At 40.5% G+C, this 22,146-nt stretch overlaps 2 long non-coding RNA genes across 2 annotated transcripts in view; both read left to right on the top strand.

The window, feature by feature from the left end:
* LOC137857886 (uncharacterized) overlaps positions 1 to 22,146 on the top strand; it is an 83,414-nt gene that overhangs the window by 31,655 nt on the left and 29,613 nt on the right. The gene's annotated exons all lie outside the window — the stretch shown is intronic.
* LOC137856607 (uncharacterized) lies at positions 9,722 to 20,352 on the top strand. The gene is made up of 3 exons (XR_011096623.1): positions 9,722 to 9,807; positions 15,675 to 15,767; positions 18,107 to 20,352. It is a non-coding gene; the product is annotated as an uncharacterized lncRNA (long non-coding RNA).

The following is a 22,146-nucleotide window of genomic DNA, read 5'->3' as shown; positions in this document are numbered from 1 at the left end:
ATTGAACGCGTGTGTTTTACATTACTTGAACCATGATCATTTTACTGAGACAGGCCAAGACATTAACAAGGGTTTGGCCATGAGGGAATTAAGAGTCAGCCATGTATCTTATATCCTAGTCTGATGTTGCTTTTTTCTTTCTTTTTAAAAAAAGTGCTGGAATTAACTGCAGTTGGTTCTACACACGCATACATAGATAACATACACGCATATGTTTGTCCATCCACATACATGGGTGGCCTGTACGCAACATCTGTGTATAAAGCGTGTCATTAGCACTAAATATTAATAGCAATCATTGAGTAGCAAAATGTGTTCTGAGAAGAAAAAGTTAGAATTTAGGCAATGGAAGTAACAAAGAACAAGATGTGGTTATGCCAAGTTCAGCGGCATTATTCAGATAGATTTGAATCTAAATGAAAGGTGTTTAAAATTCATGTGTAAAGCTGAGTTATGCATTATAAACTTGTGGCATTGCAATTCTTTGGTAATTGTTGTAACATCCATGTAGACTTCTTCTCATTTTCAAACCCCTGATCCACTCAGGAGCTGTCTGGCCACAGTTGTCCACCCTTTAAAATATTGTTTTGTACCTCTGGGCTGCATCCAGAAGTATTGTTGCTTCCAAGTCATGGAGGATTCCACATTCATTGTTGCTGGAAAGCCACCTGGCTGGCAGTTCAGATGATAATCTGGATGTTGTAGCATGATCCTATATGCCGTGTCAGTACTGATGTCTGTCTGTCTGCTTCCTTTCAAACAGTGGCTGCATTGATGTCATCTTGAATGGCATGATGTGAGGGGCAGGCACTGGGCTATTTGCTGATCTTTTGTAAGAAGTGATGTTCTGAAACACAAGAATTCCTTGCAGCAGTACTTTATGACTGAGTTGCTCCCACAGACCAAAAGCCACCCATGAATAATGGCACAGAAAAGAAAATCCTGGATTCTGCTTACTAAAAACAGGACAGCAGAACTCATTGTGCTATTTCATTTGGTGCTTATTTTCAAACAATGATATCGTAAAAATAGGATGTTGCATCCAGTTAAGATTTATCTCGTCAAGTTGGTAGGGTAGCAGTGGTTTATTCCAAGTTTAAAGCTCTGAAAGTTGTTACCTAGTTGTTTAGAAATGATACTGCAAACTCCCGGAGGTACCAGGTTGCTGGTCTGCTGGGAAACAGCGTAGAGACCACTGCTGCTTGTGCCAACTCCGAGTTTCTGGGCAGCTCTAACTTAAGCCTTTAGCCAAGCCCTGTTATTTCATCCATCCTGGTGAAATACATGGGGACAACGTGCTTTAAGAACTGGGATGGTTGCAGCCCGCATGTTTATATTCACAGACTGCATGGACCAGATCCTTTGCCTGCCTGGGTCAGTCTGTGCTGGTGCAGTGCGCGTGACGTGCTTTTAGTTCTAACTGGACCTTCGGAAAGCTCTAAAAGACATCTGGTGTATGCCCAGAGATCCGTGCTGATCTACAAGGTAAGCTGTTCAGATGCCAGCCAGGCTTTCTGGGGGCAGATTTTGGTGGTTCCCAGGGCCCGTTGCTCTCTCGGTGCTGCCCGCGCTTCCTGGCGGGGTGCTGAGCCTTCGGCCTCACGGAACGCGCAGCGTTAACCTGCGAAATCAACATTTTCACTGCAGCGTGAGCTGTCGCCCAGGAAAGCGGTGTACAATGCATTTGTGAAATGTATGAAAAGAAGTCCAGGAATTCAGTTAATTAACCACATCAGTTTCTTAACGTGATCAATTTTAATTAAACTGAATTTTAATAGAGATCTGTGTAGTCTGTAGAGAGCAATTGCTAATTCTACAAAGCATGTGCTGCTTTTCACTTCAGATTTGCTCCCATCTAATTAATATGGATAGGGCATTAAGCCTTTTTGGACTCTGGTGGTTTTCATTTCATGACTATTAATGATTTTAATGAACTGGACTAATTCAGTAGTTTTCATCCTAGTGTTACAGAGCTTTGTTCATCACAAATTTCAGGTTTATAATTGGTTTCCAGGTCTTAACAGTGGTCATTGATCAGCTTCAGCAGTTTCTTTTACAACCCAGTAGGAACATAAGAAAAGTTTTTAACCCTTTGCTAGCACAAGGGCACATCAAAACTGCCTCAGTACCCAGAGAAAGAAGATGGGCTCCAGGAGCTCGTTGAACACACCAAACTGCCTCTGAATGGGAGCTGTGTACAAGTGGTGCCATTTAAGACGTAAGACAAATGAAAAAGCAAACACGCGAGGTGAAACTGTCAATCTTAAAGTGTAGCTGTGGTGCAGAGTTTACAAAACAGAGGACAGGATTCTGTACTGTTCCTCACAATAGTTCCTGATACCAATGCACAACTATTTTAAAGCATTGCTGCTCTAAATGTGTGTTTTACTTATCCACTGCATATATATCAAATGGTTGTGAAAAAGCAGCGAATGCTTGTTCTTGAAGTGTCCAGTGTATTCGAAATGTTGTGCTAAGAGATCAACAGAGCTTTTTAACTCTTTCTGAACCTTAGGTATTTAGATTGGAAACCCTTCATAGGTTCATCTCTGACCGCACGGATTAGCACCAGGCATTCTTCTCTCAGCAGAGGCCTTTAGCCTGCTCTGCATTATTACTAAGCAAAAGCATTCTCTCAGTAGGATTTATCTCCACTGTTGAGATAAATAAAATATGTATTATTTTGGCATTTAAGTATGTTAAATATTTTAATGGGCTTTGATCAAGAAAGCTCATGCCTGTAAGGCAAGTCTTATTGGTATGACTTCTTGCACTACCTTTGCAGTTGTTCAGAACCTTAGGAAAACCATTTCAGAGGAAGAAAAGAGCATCGTGTTTAATTTTTTAATGAATTGGCCATTTTAGACCTAGGAAATAACAACAAAAAGTTTTAGATTTGTTTTAGATGTAAACACTTGCATTTGCAAGCCACATGGAATGCTTTGTAGTTGCCGCAGACACCAGTGCTGAGGCGTGGAAGCAGCTCTGTGTGTCCTGGTGTCATGAGGATGCTGTTCTGTTTGTTGAAAATATTGATCACTGATCAACAAGAGTGCAGAAGGTAGAAGATTGTTAGCTTGCCGCATGCTGTGTTCAGCAGCTGCCTGGCTGTTTGCTGATGGCCATCTGCATTAGGACACAGCCCACTGCAGGACTGCTGCACACTGGCATGAGAAGGCAGCGTGGGATCGCAGCTGAGCTACCTGTGGATGTTGGCTTCCTCCGAAGTGAGTTAGGAAGAAGCTGTGCTCTCCAAGTCTCTTGCTGAGTTCTGCGTGCCAACCTTTTTTCCCCTTTTTGTCATGGACCATGCAAGTTAGGTGTCCGTGATGATGAAGCACTTCATATGAACGATTATATAAATGCTTATATACATTTCCAGGCTCTAAATACTTGGTTTCATAGAATCACGGAATGGTTTGGGCTGGAAGGGACCTTAAAGCCCATCTAATTCCAACCTCCCTGCCATGGGACACCTCCCACCAGGCCAGGTTGCTCAAAGCCCCATCCAGCCTGACCTTGAACACGAGGGATGGGGCATCCACAGCTTCTCTGGGCAACCTGTGCCTCACCACCCTCCGAGTGAAGAATTTCTTCTCTATGTCTAATCTAAATCTACTCTGTTTTACTTTAAAGCCATTCCCCTTCGTCCTATCCCTATACTTCCTGGTAGAGCCCTCCCCAGGTTTCTAGGTGTTTATGTCAGCTTGGAATTACATTTGCAGATACCCTAGATCTGGTCAGGGTTTGTTTTTTAGATAGCCCTGCCCTCAGACTGTGTCACTTCTTATGAATATGATAAGGATAAAAATGTATGGATGTGTAAGACCAAAATTGTTGGATTGTTCAACAGTAATGGTGAAAAAACATGCTAATGGCTTACATTATTCTCTGAAACAAAGGTGTCTTTTATTTTGGAGCCTGCTTTTTTGCTTTCACCTAGCAATGTTAACACATTCTACAATTCTAAAACAGTGATGTCTGAGTCAGAGCTAAGAAAAATGCTGAAGCAGGAGGACCCAGTGAATCCGGTAGCAAAAGACAGGGAATTCCTGGCTCAGTATTTCCTATGGTGAAGTGAACAGAGGCTCTCGTTTTATTTACTTGCTGTTTGTGAGGTCTGAGTTTAGCTGTAGTCCAGCAAGCTACTCTTATGCAGTGCTGTGATCATTGCTTGGGTTATATGTGCCAGGGAGATATGACTTTCTAAATTTCAAGGAAGAGGAGTTATCTTTGGGTTTCTACCCTGTCTTGACTAGTTTTTTGCGCCTACTGGATAAATGCATAAGGGAGTACTATGGGACAGTAAAATTAACAAAGTAGGATCCTTCTGACTCCCCATCCCTGCCCCTGCTTTGCTCTGTCTTCCCCCTAGAGCAGTGCTATGGGAGGTGAGCGGTGTGCTGACTTGATGATGACTTGCAGCAAGATATGCACAGCATTATCTGTGTGCATGCCCCAGGCAGGATTTCTTCATTTCATGAAATTTGCAACTTGCTGCAGTGATTCTGTGAAGTCAGAAAACGTTCTGTGCAGCAGGATTAAGAGCCAGCTTGACAGCTGTAAAAAACACAGATACGTAACCGTGTTTCATGATCTATTAATTCCTTTGAAGTGATGAGTGTAGATATTAACGTGTCAGTATAGGAATGTAGTGACACCGAGATACCACAGTGCTAGGAATCGTGTAGGTAAACGCTTGTTCTTCTGCTGGGGGGTAAAGGAACTGGCTGGTAGGTGTGGAAGGTATGAGGTACGTAAGGGCAGGTGCAGTATTATTAGAAAAAACTTGCCTATCTGATTTTAACCATTACGACTGGTTGACTGTTTTCATGGCAGTTGACCGTAAGGATGTTAAAAAAGCAGATGTCAATCGATTCAATTAGGTTAAAAGCGAGGCTTTTCTTAGCTTGGTTTGCACTTCTTCCCTTTGATATGATGCGAGAGGTAATGAAGACAAAACAAAAAGAGAATAAATAAGGGGGAAATACAGACAAAGGAACATTAAAATACAGAAAGCTGCAGTCTGTTTATGGACTTGATTTTGTAAGCAAGAGTCAGAGGGGAGAAATGTTAAAAAGCACCAGAAAGGGACAGAATTGTGTTATATTCTCTGTTTAATAAAGACCTGAACATAGAGTTGCTGCAACACAAAAAGCAGCTGTGATTTAGAAAATGGTCACGTTTGAAATGTCTAGATCCCGGTTTTCCTATTTCTTTCATCATTGCAGTCAGTATAGTAACAAAAAAATAGCTCTCATGATGTCATAAACTTTACTGAAGAAAGCTGTGTGTTTCTTGAATTATTTATTTTACATAAAACATTTATAAAGTGCTACCAGACAACATGTAAGAGCAGCATAATAAAATCAATAAGCATTAAAATCAGAATAAATTTGGGCACCGTATACACCCTGTGGGATTATTCTTCAACTGTGCCCTATGTGTGGCTACAAAACACTTTTTCTGCCATCCTTGATCCTGCAGCATCTCCGGGGAGACTGTAGGTATTGGAATAACACAGCTGGGCCATCCTCAGCCAGCTCCTGCTATCGCCAAGGGTCTGTGTCCCAGCTGGGAGTTGCTTGTCGTGGTTTGTATTGGCCATACCATTTCCTCCGTCCTCGTCTCTGGGGCCTTTCTGAAGTTGCCGAGCACCAGCATTTTTTGCAGAGGTTTGAAGTGTGGCACAGAGCTGGCTCAACTAGCCTCTGCAAGACTGTCTCTGGGGTCAGGGATCTCCCAGCTACCTGGTAGCAGAGCTTTTGGTCCCATAAACTCCCTTGGAATGGCAGAATAAGGACCAAGGAAACAACTTTCTATTGCCTTGAACAGAAACTGTTAATTTCAAGTCTGGAAAGGTGATAAAATCCTCAGCATAAGAAATAAAATGCAGCTAAGGAGTGTGAGCAATGTGGGAAGGAGATTGAGATGGCTTTTGTTCCTACTGAATAAATAAATTTGTAATTATCTGAATTAATAATGTCACTCAAATATTGGATTTCTGCAAAATGACAGCATTATATAGGGCATATATAAACATAACACAAATGCCATCACTTTGATTAAAAGCTGAATGTGTGCATACGTACAATGCAGAGGTACTGAACGTTGCAAATACAGTTTGGCAAGTGAATTTAGTTCACTGCCACACAAAAATGCTTTTTGCAGCGTGTGTGCTGCTGTCATACATTCCATTATGAAATTCCTTTTTTAAAATTGCTGAGTGATAGCTTCGCTGCGAGGTGGTGCTGATGCAGCCAAATGCCTTTCTGAGGTTGCTGCTTCATCCCCTCGGATAGTTCTCAGCTGCATCTCCTCGGTTCACACTCGGGTGAGGTTGGTGCCCTGAGGAGGTAGGTTATCGTGCTACCAGCTCTTGCTGTGCACGCTGTTTCTCATCTGCTCTATCATCTGCTTGCTTCAGAGCAACTGCGCTGGCTTTCCTGACTTAGTACAGCACAGTTCCCCTGGGGCAGTATTGGTATTGCCTGCTGATAAGCTGTCAATATGCTTCCCGATAATAACCTGTCAGAGGCTACGTGCTCCGCTGTGATTTCTTAGCATGTCATTTGTTGGTGGGGTGTTATAGTTCCCATCCAATTTCTAGACAATGTCTGCCAACAGATGGTCCTCCTGCTCCTGCCTCTTCCTCCTGATAATCCTGTTGGTTCCAGAATGCAGTCACAATTCAGTAGCTGCAAATAATTGGTGTGTTTTTGTTGTTTTTTGTTTGTTTGCTTGTTTTTAAGTCTTAGGTCAGCTGTTGAAGAAAAAAAAAAAAAAAGAAGCTGGCAGAAAACTTGCTTTTGAGCCAAAGCAAATCTTGGCTATTTACTTTCTTATCTAAATGAAGGAGGGGAAAGTGAACAAAGCATATAATTCCAACTTAAATAAGCACAAAAACACCCTGCTGCTTCCTGTCTTTTCTCGGTTGAACCTGCATCTTACAAAATTAACTCGCAGACCAGGCAGTACAGTCACTTTCTTAGGCCTTTTTCTTTTTTTTTTTTTTTCCCTCAGTAAATATTTACATATTTTGCACTAACTGAAGGAGTATCAACGGCAGAGGCTGAGATCACATTCACAGACGCTGTGTATGGTTTTGGCTTGTGGAATGAGAAATGAAGGTTCAGATTTTCCTAAGCAGAAAAAGATATTGCATCTGGCCTTGCGTTGCTGTTACTGCATGCTGCTGACAGGTCCGCTGACAGTTCAGAAAATTGATCTTCAGAAACGTTTTTTCACTCTCCAAGTGTGTTACGGTGAGTTTCACACAAATTCTCTACCAGTTTTGACCCATGTGGCCTTGGGGTGGCCCAAATTAAGTCTTCCAGTGAATAACTTGGAATAATGTTTCCAATTTTTAGTATGCGTATTGGCTTGGTTTTGGTTTGTGAGTTTTGAAAGGACCGTGCATGACAGTCCTCTTCAGCAGTAGGCAAAAATACCTGGCCAAAGTGATGTTTCGCCAAATTTTGCAGTTTGTGACTGTATCAAAGATTCAACAGATAAAAGTTTTTAATTGTACGGGAACAATTTCTTTTAAAAATCACAACAGCTGCACGCAGTTGTGAACGTGCTTTGTGTATTATCATAAGAAGCCGAATCTGCTAATTTTTCTGCGGTGTTTTGCTATGCTGATCAAAGTGTACTGGTCTCATGACTGAACTGCTAACGCATCCAAAGAGCCTCTAAGGCTTCACAGAGAAGCCGCTACAGCATGCGAGTGCTGCAGGTTTTTGTATGCAGACTCACCAAATTGTGAGAGTTTTTATTTTTGCAACCTAATTTCTCTCTCCGTGGCAAATTGGATGCGGGATCTGCTTGCTTTAACTAGTGTTCAAGCGGCTGTGTCACGGATCTCTCAGCAGTAGGTGGTACCCTGACAGCAAGGCTTTGGGGCTCAGTTTGGACAAAGTTGTGAGATCTTACGCTTTCTGATGCCTAGAGATGTTTGAGATCTCCAACATACAAAGTTCAGTGCCTTCAGGTCTGCACTGCAGTTGCAAAAACAATAGACCTCCTTTGACTGAAGTGGTTTGTGGCAAAACGCTGCCTCTTTTTACAGCTCTCCCACCATCCAAGTGGCAGATGTGATCTGACACCGACGGAGGCTGGGTCAAGTGCCGTGAATATTGTATGTCCTGTTGGCACACTCAGCCTAGGAGCAGCAGCTTTGAAAGTTTCTTGACAGCTTTTCCTGGCTTCCAGTACCCACAGCGTGCTCTGCCTATGGGGACGATGCCTGCTTGTCCCGTCCTGAAAGGTGGTCGGTGCTGCTGGTACGTGCCGTGGACTTGGGTCTACCCAAAATTTGTGCCAGACTTTCTGTGTTTGGGGTAGGAGGGGAGTTGTTTGTTTGGTTTGGTTCCTTTTGTTTTTAAGTAGCCCTTTTGTCATCAGGGTTTCTAGCTTCTATTCTTATTGCTCAAACATTTCTAAATTGTCTAGTAAGGGTGCAAAGTGGAGTTAGTAACAGAATGGCTATTTCTTAGTTTAGAATATTCATTCTAAATAATGTAGCATAATTTTTATAAATTTGTGCCTTGCTGGGTTCTCCAGTTCCATTATAGAGTTGCTGGTAGGTTGCAAGGCACATACGTAGAAATTTGTTCAAATAATAACAAGCATAAAGACAAGTAAGTCTAGAATCTGCAAAATTTATCAGCTGGAGTTTTGATTTTTGTTTTTCTTTTAACGAGCCTCTGAAGTGGCTAAGTATTATAGAAGTATTTAGTAAAAGAAGTAAAGAAGTATTTCCCAGCCAGAAGAATTACCTGGCTAAATGTTAGAAAGAGATGAAGTGCTGGTTAGTAGATGCCAGTCCCCTGAATGTGCACCTCTGTTTCCTGCCATGCTCCGCCGTGCCTTGCTCAGTAGGCAGCAGTGCAGGTCTACTGTAACCTAAAAACTCCACCTGTGCATGCCTCCACGTTGCTATTTGTTCTTCTTGCTACTGCTGAGCCAAAATGTGGGAGTGCAAACTGGGATGACAAGGCAGTGCTGCTCAACAAGGTCACCTGGAGCCCACGTTTTGTAGCTAAGCAGGCTGCTGCTCTTGACTGAGTCCCTGGTGAGTTCACTGCCTTGATGAGTAGGTGGCCACGATGAGCTTTGCTTGCTTACTTTTGGCAGGAGAATAAAGGCAGGGCCGGGTGCCTGAGAGAGGCAGGAGCATGAATTCTGTCTTGGAAGTCTTGTTCTTCAGGAGGCAAAATTCAGTTTTTCACGTATTGCATGGAGCCGAGCACATGACTGTCATACTTCAGACTTAAATTTAGTGAGGAATGGGGAATGTGGAGATGTTAACTTTGAAGTAAGTGATCACTAGCAATTCAGTTTAAATTAGGTGGAAGGATGTACGTAAACACTGAAGTAATTTCAGAAGGGAAGAATTAGGGAAACGGATTAATTAAAGATCAATCGAGTTAACTGGACTGAAAAATTGTGAGGAAAAAGTGCTCTGGAACCTCAATTTAAAGGAATTCCATGGTACAGTATGAAATTTGCAACTAAGGACCTAATTACAGGGCTTCAGGATACAGTTGCTACGGAGATAACTTCGGGCCAAAATTAAGGTATGCAACCCGTATACAACCATATTCTTTGCATGCCCCGAAACTATAATTAAGCTAACGCAAATCTGGTGGGAGAACAAATGTGTGTAATCTTGCTCTGAATAAATTTAGATTGAGAACTAACCATTGAGATTCTGGCACAGCTCTCCAAAACAAGCCATGGGGGACAGAAGACCCAGTGGGAATGAAGGTGGAGCCCACCGTGTTTAGATGTGCTACCTAAAAGGTGGGTGGAAGTTGAAGGTGTAAACCAGATCCGAACTGAGTGGCCTTTGGTGTATTTTTCTGCACAATGCTGTACTGCACAGTGTGGGTTTACCCTTGAAATTTGTTTGTTACAAACCTCTTGTACTTTTTCAAAAGACTCCCATTGACTGTAAATCGTCTCTGAATTATATCCAAAAGCAACAAGTATGGTTTAATTGTACAGCCCCTGTTACTTCAGCTCAAGGTGTTTCTTATTTTCCTTTTCTTACACTGTAAAGCCAAAGAGAAAGAAAAGTCTGATTACCAATATTTTATGCATATCATCTGCAGCTGACATTTTTAAAGGCATACAGGTGATTTTATGTGAAAATAAGGTGTCTAAAAGTTTGTAGTCGTATATGGATATAGGTATTAAATATGTTACATATTTAGTTTCAAAACCTGTCTAATGCTAAGAGCAGGAAGTTGTTATATTATCATAAATAGGATTAGTTATTGGCTTAAATCAAGTAATTTGTGTAGTTTGTATATAGAAATATCCAGTGTACCCAGTGCTTATTAAATTGACATAACATCTCCTGTCCCTTTCATGTTTTGGGGATCCAGGAACTATTTGTTTATTGAACACTGGACATTAAATCTAGGAGAGTATATTAGCAAGGCTATTACACAGGTATAATACTTAAAAGACAGAGAATATTTGAGAGAATATTTGTTACTATTAAATTACTGTCTGCAATAGTGTATCTGTAACTGTAGATATCTGCAGTGGTACCTAAAATATTTTAGCAAGGTCTGTGAGAGCTTTGAAATTTGCTTTCAGGGCTGTATAGTTAAGCACTTTTTAAATGCACTGGTTAATTTTTCCTCACATTGTAATTCATTGTTGGCCTTTTCTGCAATGAATTGTTGGGATTAACCAATAAATCAGCAGAAAAGACATGCCAATTTCCTCAACAGTTGACAAATTACAGTGTGGGCAAAGTAGTGTATGTTTTATTTATTTTTAAAATTTATTTCATGAGGAAGGGTAACATTCAAATGCCCCCCAAATGTGTTTTTATTTGGTAATGTTACGGTTAGCCATGTTCCACTGTTTCTCAAGCAGCATATGTAAATGCATTGCTAATAGCAATTACCAATATTAAAGTAACATTTTCCTTGATTTGCAAGTATTTACTTAAAAAAAAAAACAAAACAAAACAAAAAAAAAAAACATTGTTAGGAAGAAAAGATTTATAATTACAACCTTTTTCTTTCTAAACCTTTATTTTAATAGCAGACCTTTGTCTTGGGTGCAATTTTTTAGAAGAAGTGAAAGAGAACTTGGGGGTTCGATACTGTAGCACTGAATTATTTAAATACTCGCATTCTGGTTTCTGCACGTTCATTATTTCCCATCGCTTTGAGACTGTGGCTGTGCAGTCAAACCCGGCACAATATTGGCATGCACAAGCCCTGTACCCGTCTGTACGGCTGGATGTTTAGCAGGCCGTTTGTAAGCAACACTTGATGTGTGTGAGTAGCAGTGACAAATAACCGTGCAAATTAAACCCTTAATTGTACACTAACTTAGATTTCTCAATTCTTAAATATCATTGCCTGCATGAGTTAAAACAGATACAATTGGTGGTCAGGGGTGTAGCCTCTTTTGTCGTTATCGTAACAAACCTCTTGTTTAAGACAAGCTTTTGTTAAGTGCTTAGAAAGTGCCAGCAGAGAGAAAATGTTCCTGACCTTGGCCATGTACTACACCTCCTGAAATCGTATTAGCTTTTATGCTGCATGATGTATGAGCAGCCTTTTGAGATCAGAGTCTAGAATGTGATGGTGAAGAATAACCAGCCACATGATTCATTCAATATTTAAGGTAAGACATATCAAAAAGACAGCAACATCTTAGTGTATTGCAGCATGGAGGGGCTTCATATAAAGCTGCAGCTGCCGTCTCTACCTGGGCAGCTCCCTCAGGCACCTGCCTACCCTGGGAAGTTCCCGCAGAAGACGCAGCTTCACCAAGTGCTTCCTGCCCTGCTCTGAGCCCTCGTGGGGACTCTGTGAGACCAGGGTGCGCTGCCTGTATCTACCTGGTGCCAGAGGAGCGTGCACAGAAGCCTTGGTCCTGTGGATTCACTGCCTGGTGGGTGGTGTTGGGAATTCTTCCTTTGTACGGGACATCCAACTGTGGTGGGGAGGAGCTGGCTTCGGGGTCTGCTGCTTCTGTGTGCACCTGGGTGGGTGCACCTGCGGATGAAGAAGCCATGAATTGGGAATAGTGGGGGCTTCTTGCTCACCTGTTAGCAGTGGTTTGGCGTTCAGTTATGATGCCAGGCAAAAATTGTGCAACTTCTGCACCAAAAATGGTGCAACTTCTGTCATTTGGCTCCATTGCTGTGTGATGTTCTTAGCCTGCTTCTGGACAGGGAGTGTTCTGGGAAGTCTGGTGGCCCCATAACAGCCAAAATGGGGATGGGACCAATGGGGGAATACATATAGTGGCTGTTTGCATTTTTAAACTGAGATTCTGTTTACTCCCTTAAAGCTCTCTGGAGAGGATGGCTAGGTATAGCTTATTTTAGAAAGCATACATTATTTACTGAGCTGTGACAAATGTGCTCCTGATTTAAAACAAAGCTGCCTCTTTCTTTGCTACCAAGCAAACATACTCTGTGTCAGAGGAAGCATAAATACTGAAATCATCAATAGTGATATAGGGTGGCTTTGGGAAGGGGTTGCTTTGTTTCTGGAGCTACCGGACTTGGTGGTAAGATGCTAGTAGACATGCTCAAGCAGATATGAAGCAAATTCTTGGGTATGGAGCTGTCTGCCACACTGGCATTAGTTAGGATATGGTTAACAGGAAAACATTATGAATTGACAACACTTTGGCTTTCTATCTGCGCTTTAAAATGATGAGCTAAACTCTGCTCTATGGAGCCCTAGCTGTATTTCTGCATCATCGTAACAGTTTAAACTTGAGTTTGGCTCTAAGTATAGCACAACTTTTAGAAGTTAGCTTACTCATGTAATCTGAAAAGTGCAATAGCACCACTCGAGCTCTTTATTATACATGTAACAATCTGAAAACCTCAGGGATGCCATTTTTCAATTCATTGCTCTGGGTGGTTGGGCTGATTTCAGCAGTTTCCAGCCTGGCCAGTCATTTCTGTCTCCTCGTGCTCGCCCAGCTTGCTGTGGCGCTTGCCTTCAATGGGAGCCCACGCTGGTTAAAATCAGCCTTGCAGACAAGTGAGAAGACAATGAGGCGTGCTGCTGGGGGGGGCGAGAAGGAAAGCTGCTTGTGCCAGCCCTGCCAGCAGGGCCTGAGGGCTGGGAGACTTCGTCCTCATTCGGATCTTCTGTGCTGACTTGCATTTTTGCCATTGAATTGGAAGCTTCTAAAATTGTTTGCTTTGTTGCAAGGCAGCAATATTTCACTTCCCAGTTTATTTTCTGTTTTCCCCAGTGGTTCAAAATCGAGCTTCAGAAAACTGTTACAGAGGGAAAAGGGTTTCCTTTTGTCTTTTTCTATAAGCACGCCACCTCTTTCATGGCATAAAAATATTATTTACCTGACTTAAGAAGGTTGCAAGGGAGAGCCTGAGAACTTAGTATATAAATGTGTTAGGACAAACTGGTCATGAAGGTTACTCTATTATACTAATTTTGGTGGTAATTTATAACTACTTTTGGAATCGCTGTTTTGGCAACCTCTCTTTTTTAGTCTGTAAACAAAATATGGTTTGCAAAAGTATCATACCAAAAAAAAAAACATAGGAATAGGCAATACATAGGGTATGGCTTTCTCTTTTGAACCAGTAGTAATATAGGGTGAGATATGTAATTTGTATAAACAGTCACAGATGGAGCTTTAGTTTTACTGTTAGGATCTCTCATAAAACACTAATTACTTGGCTTAAACGAAAACACCAGGGGAAAAAATGGGCTTCATGGATCAGGAAAAAATGGAATCTGAAGTGAAGTTTCTGTTTCAGAATCGCCTATGCCTTTATTTTGGTTTGAGACACAGCGTGACCCCCAAACTGTATCTGACTGTTTTCCTACAGAATAATGTACATAAGGCAGTAGTTTAAATAACCTTCCCATTAAATGGAAGTGTTTGATTTTTTTTTTCTTGCTGTATCACTGGCAGAAAAAAGTTGTGTTTTTTTTTTTTTTGTTTGTTTGTTTCTTTTTTTACCTTGCTCCTTATTTCCCACCAGGCACGTGTCAGAAATGAGCTCCTGACAAAATAAGTAAAAAGATTAACAGTGTTTCTCTGAAAGTCTGCATGTTAGGACAGGATCCAGGACTGCAATCCTGAAGAGTAAACCCAGAGAAAAATTTGATTATACTGTGCTTTTTAAGTCAAAGGTATTTATAAATGTAGGTAATTTAAAAATAAGGTGAGGAAAATTGTCTCAAATTGTGCAAGTTTCTTCCAGCTTATTAGTAATTTTGTATGAGTTAAAACCACATGTGCACACCCATGGAATGTACACATTAAAATAAAAGTTGGTCTGTACCAAGCCCTAACAAACTTGCCCACTGATGGTACTGATGTTTTGTCACTGAACAATGATTCCGATCACCTACACAGCCTGCAGCTCTTACTGCCACAATTACGTTTTCTTAAACTGGCAGGGCCACCCTGAAACATTTTAGGTATTTTTGTAAATAACTTTTGCTGTAAAGCATCCTTGTTTGTAAAAAAAGCAAGTTACATTTTTATTTCAAGGCTCAGTTGGTTTCTCTCTAGCTGATGCAATTTGGATCCTGTGTTCCAGGAATTCAACCTGCTTCTGGTATTTGCCCTTTCATGCTTTGCCCAATCCCCTGTTGCATGACTCTTTTGATCAGAAAGAATATGTATGGATGTGTGCTAATAATTTCATCTAGAATTTAATAATTGCTGTGGAGATTCGTTTTAGGAGTGATGATGATTTAAAAAATATTAATTAACCAGTCAGGTTGGGAGCAGTGGGTATCAGCATTAGATTTACAGGCCTTTGATTTCTTCCATGAATTTTTGTTCTGTGAATCTACATTTTTCTGCATCTGATTAATCAAACTTTCTCTTTCCTAGCACTTTGCTTTTAGAATTCTGTGATCTTGTTCTGTTTATCTGAAAAAAAAAAAAAACAAACCACCCTTTGCTTAATACATATGTATCCTGAAAAAAATAACGCAATTAATGAATTTTGCAATTTTAGGATATTTAATTAATTGAAACACTTGAAACAATGTCTTGAAATGAATGAATTTTGCTGATGAGGTGGTTCATATTTTATTTTTTAATACTATTTTAGTTTTCCTAAGGGGAAAAATATTTTTTGTTCTTAGTCCAACATTTGTCTCAAGAATAAGCGTAATGAGCATCTGAGAGTTGACTCTAGGTGAAATGATGTGACATGTCAATGACATTTTCATTAAAAAATATTTTAATGAGAGCAGGAAAGAGGAGGGGGAGAAAAACCCTGCAGGGTCTGATGCATTGTTAGCTACAAAAAAGTGCAAATACTTACTTTGGAGTGTGGTGGTTGGATGTACATCGTCTTTCTACAAAATAATCCTTAAAGAGGTGCCTTACAAGAAATTTCTTGTAATGGGGTGTAAGTAAAGCAGAACGTAAGAGTGAAGCGAGCCTTTGGTGAGTTCAGTGGCATGAGCTGCTCCAGTTCCTTGCGCTGCTGGAAACTGGAGGCTCAGGGTAGAGCTGTTTGGGTAGAGCGTGTTGCAGCCCTGTGCCATCCCGAGGAACTGGGAAACCTCTATGGAGATGCAGCCCAACATTTGTATCACCTTCTTGGTTATAGTGGCAAAAGCTATGTCATTGGAATTAAAAAAGAAAAAAAAAAAAAGGCAAAATCAACTGATCCCTCCTAGGTGGATGCCAGATGAGCTGTGCTGGTCCCGAGCCATGTGAGTTATCCACGCCGCACTGCACACCGTCAGAGCTGCCTGCAACTGCCTGCAAAGGTACTTTCATTTCCACATATATATATAGATGTTCAAAGCCATAAAAGAGAAAGGCAAAGAGCAAAATGTCTGACTGATTGCTTAACCTGCTTCTGACAGTTGGCTGCTGTGGGTATGTGTGATTTTATTTTTTTTTTTTGTTTAAGATAGGTCAAGGTATTCCGAAGACTTTTGTAATGTTATCTTGGCCGGTAAAAGCCTGAGAAGGTAATACCAATCAGTGAATAATTGTTGTGTATCTCAGAACACTTACACAATTAGTAATTCCCTTGGGAAACATTCTGAATTTTTGCCAGTGCTTGTATTGGTACAGAGCCAGTGCAGAAATAATTGAGGGGTCCTTATGTGTAAAACTTGCACTGTGTAATAGCGCTTGGGAACAAGGGAAAGGTCCAGGCTCATGTTTCAGTGAAGTCAGCCCCGAGGTTAGGTACAAGACCTAGGAACCACCACTGCCCCCTTTGCTTCTCAATGGCTACCAAAGTGTGTCAAACCCTTCTTCTCCTCCGCAGCGTAGCAAAGTCCTACTGAAGTCTCAAGGCACTTGTGGTCCAGTCTTTGAAAGCAACAGAGAATAAAGCACGTGTCTCACACAGAGGGCTGTTTAGACCAAAATAGTAATTAATCTTCAGGTCAGATTCTAATATAATAGTTGAGAGGGTAAGGACATCTTCCTTCATTAATATGTCTTTAATGCTCTCTAGGAGGAATCCTGAAGCTCTAGTAAATATCAAAAAAAAAAAAAAAAAAAAAAGCTCCACTGGAACCTGTCTGTGAAGGTAGTAAACTTTAAAACAAATAAGACCTTGCATAATTCACTTCAAGCACATGGAAGGGCAAGCTTCATTCAAATGTCTGCATGCTGGCCTTGCTTTATCTGCTGTCTGTGTCTTGGTTGCCCTGTCAACACCCCTCATGTGTCTGCTAAGGGTCCCTTACAACAGAGACTGACAGCATCATGCCAAACTATGTCAGACAAAAATCAGGACACAAATACTTTCACCCTATAATATTTTTTACTTGTGCCTCTGGGTGAATATTTAATAATAAAATCTCTATCATGGAAGAATAGCCTCGTAAAATCCTAAGTGAGCAATATATTGGTTATTCATTTTGAAAGAAAGCCCCTGCTCCCTGCTACATTTTATCTGTAGAGAGGAGCAGAGAGAGTAGAAAGGTGTACCTAGTTTTTCATGTACTTAGTCCAGTTTTGAGTTCTGTTGCTTTCCTTTTTTTTTTTTTAAACTCAGAAATATATTTTAATTAAAATCCATTAGGCAGACCAATTTTCATAGCAGAAATAATGACATGTTTTCTTCAGAGTCTCTGGCCTTACAAGTTGTGCCACAAAGAGGTTTTGCCTTTTTAGACAAACCAAGTATTTCTGTGCGATGAGCTAGCTTTGAAGGGCTGAAATTCATAACACACGATTGTAGTAGAAGAGTTACAGGCAACTTGTCTTTGCATCTTCTTGGCACATAAATACCAGATTACATCAAACGTGCATGGTGAATGGACAATGCTCCCCATACTGAGGAAATGGCAGCCGTCCTGCAGATGCAGCAAGTGCATCCTGCTCCTTCACCAGGCGCTGAGCTACTTTGGTGAGACACTTAACCTGGAAAACAAACAGTAGGACGAGATGCCATGGCAGTAATTGAACAAAGAGGGAGAGAGAAGTGTAAAAAGGTAAAACCAGATTGCTCTCCTCTATGCTTACAGACAAAAAGCTAAATATATAGTAGGATTTAAATATGATATAGTGCTTGGAAGGAGTTCACTGTACTGAAGAATTACTGGGGTTCGATCCTTTTCTGGTTCTTAGGACTTGTGCTTATGTGTGGACAATCAGTTTGTCGTTCGAACTTTGATATTTAAACTGATTCATATTTTAGCACCCAAGGGCTAAATTTCAGACTTCCTTGCTGTTCAGGAGGCCAGCTGAAAGTACCTCACTTTGGGGATGAGTTTTTGGTGATTTTCTGTTTTGGTGTTGTTTTCTGAGGATGGGGTTAGTGTCATCTCCAGACAGCATTCCACAAAGTCCTTGCAGTTGAGGGAAAGATATTTTTTTATTTGTTGTTTGTTTGTTTGATAGCTCTTTCTGCACCTTGACTAATTAGGTTATGTTTAAATGAGTGCCTCTAAAATTGGAATATTTTAGCGACAACATTTTCAGTAACAAGAGTCAGCTAAGATCTCATTTGTAACGTGGGTAGTGTACTATTGATAGTGTTGCAGTGATGATCTGCTGGCAGACAGACAAAGCCTTTCACTGGAAATCAAATAACCTTTGAGCTTGCAATCCTAAGCACCAAAACTGACACTGCTGTGTGCAGGTAGAAGAGAAGACAGTGATACATGAGCCAGACTACTGATGATTTTCAGGAGAAAAATTTCATGGCTGTACCAAAACGTTCAAAGAAAAAAGATGAAAAATCTTCAGGGCTGCAACTTGGGTCTCATCTGGAAACTGCAGAAGTGGACAGATTCAGACTTGGATCGGTGTGGTCAGCTTGGAGGCAGTCTGAATACAACTTGAATAACAATTTTAACTAAATTGGTTTAGAAACCAATTCAGGTCTATAAACCACATCAAACTAAATCAATTTAAGGTTCTCTTAACCTGATTTAAGAGGGACTGCACCAGGAAGTTGCACAGGTTTAACTAAATCTGTTTCTAAACCACCTGAGTTAACTCAGTGCTCATCCTCTGTATAAATCAGCCAGTAGATGCAGAAGTTACAGGGTCCATATTTTATGGTTGCTCACTTGATTCATCTCGATCTATGTGCGCTGTACACAACTAGTTCATTAGCATGGAGCAGCGTGGAGTGGAAGCCACAATTTTCTTTTTTCTTTTTAAATGAGCTAATATTTGGAGAAGGAGAGATCTGAGGCGCATATAACAGCTTTCTGCTGAAACCTTTAGGAGGATGAAAGACACTGGATGATAATGAAATTGTATTTTGAGCTTTTTTCCATAAAACGAAGTAGTCATTCTAGTGTGCGAAGTGCTATAATTATAAAGCAATTTGCCACTCTTAATGGGAGGACTTTTATTTCATAAAATATTAACAAAATATAATATCGGTGCAATAGGTTAGGAACAGTCTTATTTTCTCCATAAAAAGTCAATTTGTAACCACTGCAGCCTGTCTTTCTCAAGATGGCTATATTAGGGTAGCTGATCCTTTTATAGAAGTATCAAAATATAAGCATTAAAATCATCACCACGGCTATCTCATTTACCTTTCTGCTTAGTAATTAAATATTTTTCACTGTCTGCCTATTTCACTTAGAGGCTGGTGTTGTTTCCAGAGGTGATAGGCCCAAGGGAAGCAGCATTTGATCAATGCCTAAAAAAGTAAAATCATTTGAGATGAAACTACATTTAAGAAAGGTCTGTTCTGTCAAGATGATAACCTCTCTCCCAATGTGCCTAAAAAAGCATTTCTCTTAAGCTAGCAAGTAGGGAAAAATCAAATTTTTTTTTCTTCCCTACAATAAAATGAGGGGAAGAAAGTGAGGGAGTGTCAGTAATTATGGGATTTCAGTTCTGATCTGGGCAGCTGCAAAGCATATGTATCATAGGAAGAACAAAGGACTGGAGATGGCAGAATTAACCAAGCCTTAATGGATTCACTCTTTCTCTTGCTCTCTTTGTTACTATTTTTAATTATCCAGTAAATTTTTTCCTTTTTTTTTTTTTCTTCTTTCTGTTAGTGTTCCAGCATTCAACCAGTCAAGCAGAGCACGATCAACTCCTAGGGAAGTCGTTAATCATACTCATTTTGATAGTGCTTCAAAATCAAATAAGGATTGGATCTCTCTAAATAGTTGAGACAGAGATCATGGAGGAAACTACTTGAGCTGAATGATAAACGTGGTTGTTGTTTTTTTTTTCTTAAAATGAAGGAGACACACACACCCCAACCTCCCTAGCCTCTGTGCTCACGTTAGCTGGGACGTCAGCTAGGTAGAAAGGGTAGAGCAAGAGCAATGTCACGAGACACAGAGCAAAACATGCAGTTAACAAAAGAATCAGAAATAAAATGATCTCTTTCTCCAGCTTTCCATTCTGTCTGATCAGTCACTGAAAATGAATACACCAAACCTTAGTGCAGTATAAAATTGCTGCAGTGGAGCTGATGAGAGAGATGGGGTCTGCCTCTGCACTGTTCAGGCTGAGAATATGTCAGGGCTGAAGCTTGTGTGTTTGACAGAAGCTAAAGGGCCAGGAAACTGTCATTTCATTTTAGCAACCAGCTTATTGGCTTCAGAGCGATTGCACCAGTTTAGACTAACGATAATCTGATCCTATATCTGGTAAAGCGAAAGGTGGAGTTTTGTCAGGTTTCTCCACCAGAAAGACTCAAGAAAGAATCCCGGAAGACTCAAGGTGTTGGTGTTTTCTTTGGAAGCTATGAAGCATTGCTCTGCCTTTTTTTGGTTTTGGTTTTGTTTTGCCCCCAATATTAATAATGACTATATACTAGTAGTAAAGCCTTCTGCATTAAAAACCAAACAAAAATAAAACCACCCATATGTGAACATTTACCAAACTTTTTTTCAAACACAGTCCCAAATCAGTTTGGCAAACTATATTTGTAAATTTTGATAAGTGGACTAAAACTTCATTTTAATGATGTCTCTGTTTTAAAAAATGTTTTTTATTATTATTTTTTTAAAGAACAGCACCACCACAACCCCTCTTTTATTTGTAACTGCATTTTAAGACCTTTTCTAAAGAAAACAAAAATAGTTTAAGGAAGCTAGAGTTTTCTGATCAAGCATACAATAAAGATGATTAATGTTTGAGCCGTGCCAGTGCTGTGAGGTCCCATCTCAGCATCCTTTATGCCTCCAATGCTTCCAAGGATGTTAGGCTCTACCAGGGCTTTGGTTGCTGTTGAAACCGGAGGCTGGGATCCCAGCAGTACAGTTAGCTAATGTGTTTCGTCCCTAAGAGCTCACCGTACAGCCTGAACTTGATTATTAGCTAACAAATCACTGTGAAGTGAATGTTTAGTCAGTCTGCCCAAGCTGCCGATTGGAAAATCTGTATCTAGGAATGTCATTCACACTGGAAACCCATCCTGCATCTATTATTAACAGAGGGGAAGCAATCTTGCTTATGTCTCTATGTATGTTCACAGCTGTCTGGCAATCAGGAGTGGTGGAAAACACAGAAGAAACATTGCCTGAACTAGTTGCTTGTGGGTTGAAAAATCAGCGTGTTGCTATTTATCCCTGTCAACAGCAGGCCCTATTAACTATTTTTAATGAATCACCACTGCTTTTACTTTTGCCATCAGCCATGACCTTCACCATTTAGAAACACATGGTCTCTCATAAACGATAGTCTATGACATATAAACTTGAGAAGGATTCTATCACAGCTCAAACTACAATATCTATCACAAAAACAAACTGCTCATTCCAGCTGAAGAGACACTCATATATATCACGGAGCCAGCCTTCCATATTTTGAAATTTACTGCCCTGCATTGGTGCTTCTTTTTCTTAGCTTTTTTTTTTTCCTTTCCTTTTTTTTTTTTTTTTTTTTTTTTTTAGGAGGCCATGCAACCTTGCTCACTTAATACTTTTGATAAACTTCTACTGACAAGGAACTTGATTAATGATGGTTAAAAGAATTGAATCAAGAGTAGGAAAGACAGGGCCAAAAAAGCAGACTGCTGGGCTGATGGAAACTAACGTCTCTACAGAAATATATGATGGACCCTCCTTTTTGCCATGCCAAGTAATTACTCGCACAGGCCTGTTGTAATAATTCCTATTACAGCCAAAACGGAAAAGTCAGTAACTCACAGCCCTGGGACAAGGTGAAGGCAAGGCCAGAGTAGCGTGGATCAATATTTCATTTACTCACTGAGGTTAGCTTCTATCCCTGTATCAAATTCTTTTACAGAAAGCCATGAAAGAAATGAGGTTTGCTGAAAAACACCAATACAGGGCCCTCATTTCCTTGGGGGTGCTCATAGAGTACACGGAGCAACAAAACCTTTCAGCAAAACAATATGCACTCAAGGTCACTCATTACCTGCTACTGTTGGAAAATAAAGTGCCATTAGCTTGATATGAGTAATGTACATCAATCAACTGCAGACCAGCAAAACTATGTTTTCAACATGGTATTGCAGCTGAAAATGAATGAACCATGTTAACGCTTTCCGAACAGTTTGACAACAGTGAAGAATTTTTCCTTTGGCGTTATCATTTACTTCAGAGTTTCGCTACAGCTCATCTCTGTAAAATCAAGCCAGAGCATCTCTGTTGTTTGCTGTGCTTTGTTGTAATTGAATTAATTCTCATTAAGCAAAAGTCATTATTTCGATGGGGACGGTTGGACGCTTTC

This window comes from Anas acuta, chromosome 5 (assembly GCF_963932015.1).
Source record: "Anas acuta chromosome 5, bAnaAcu1.1, whole genome shotgun sequence".
NCBI classification, from domain to species: domain Eukaryota; kingdom Metazoa; phylum Chordata; class Aves; order Anseriformes; family Anatidae; genus Anas; species Anas acuta.
Note: the sequence above shows the minus strand (reverse complement) of the source record. Positions and strands in the feature narration are given on the sequence as shown.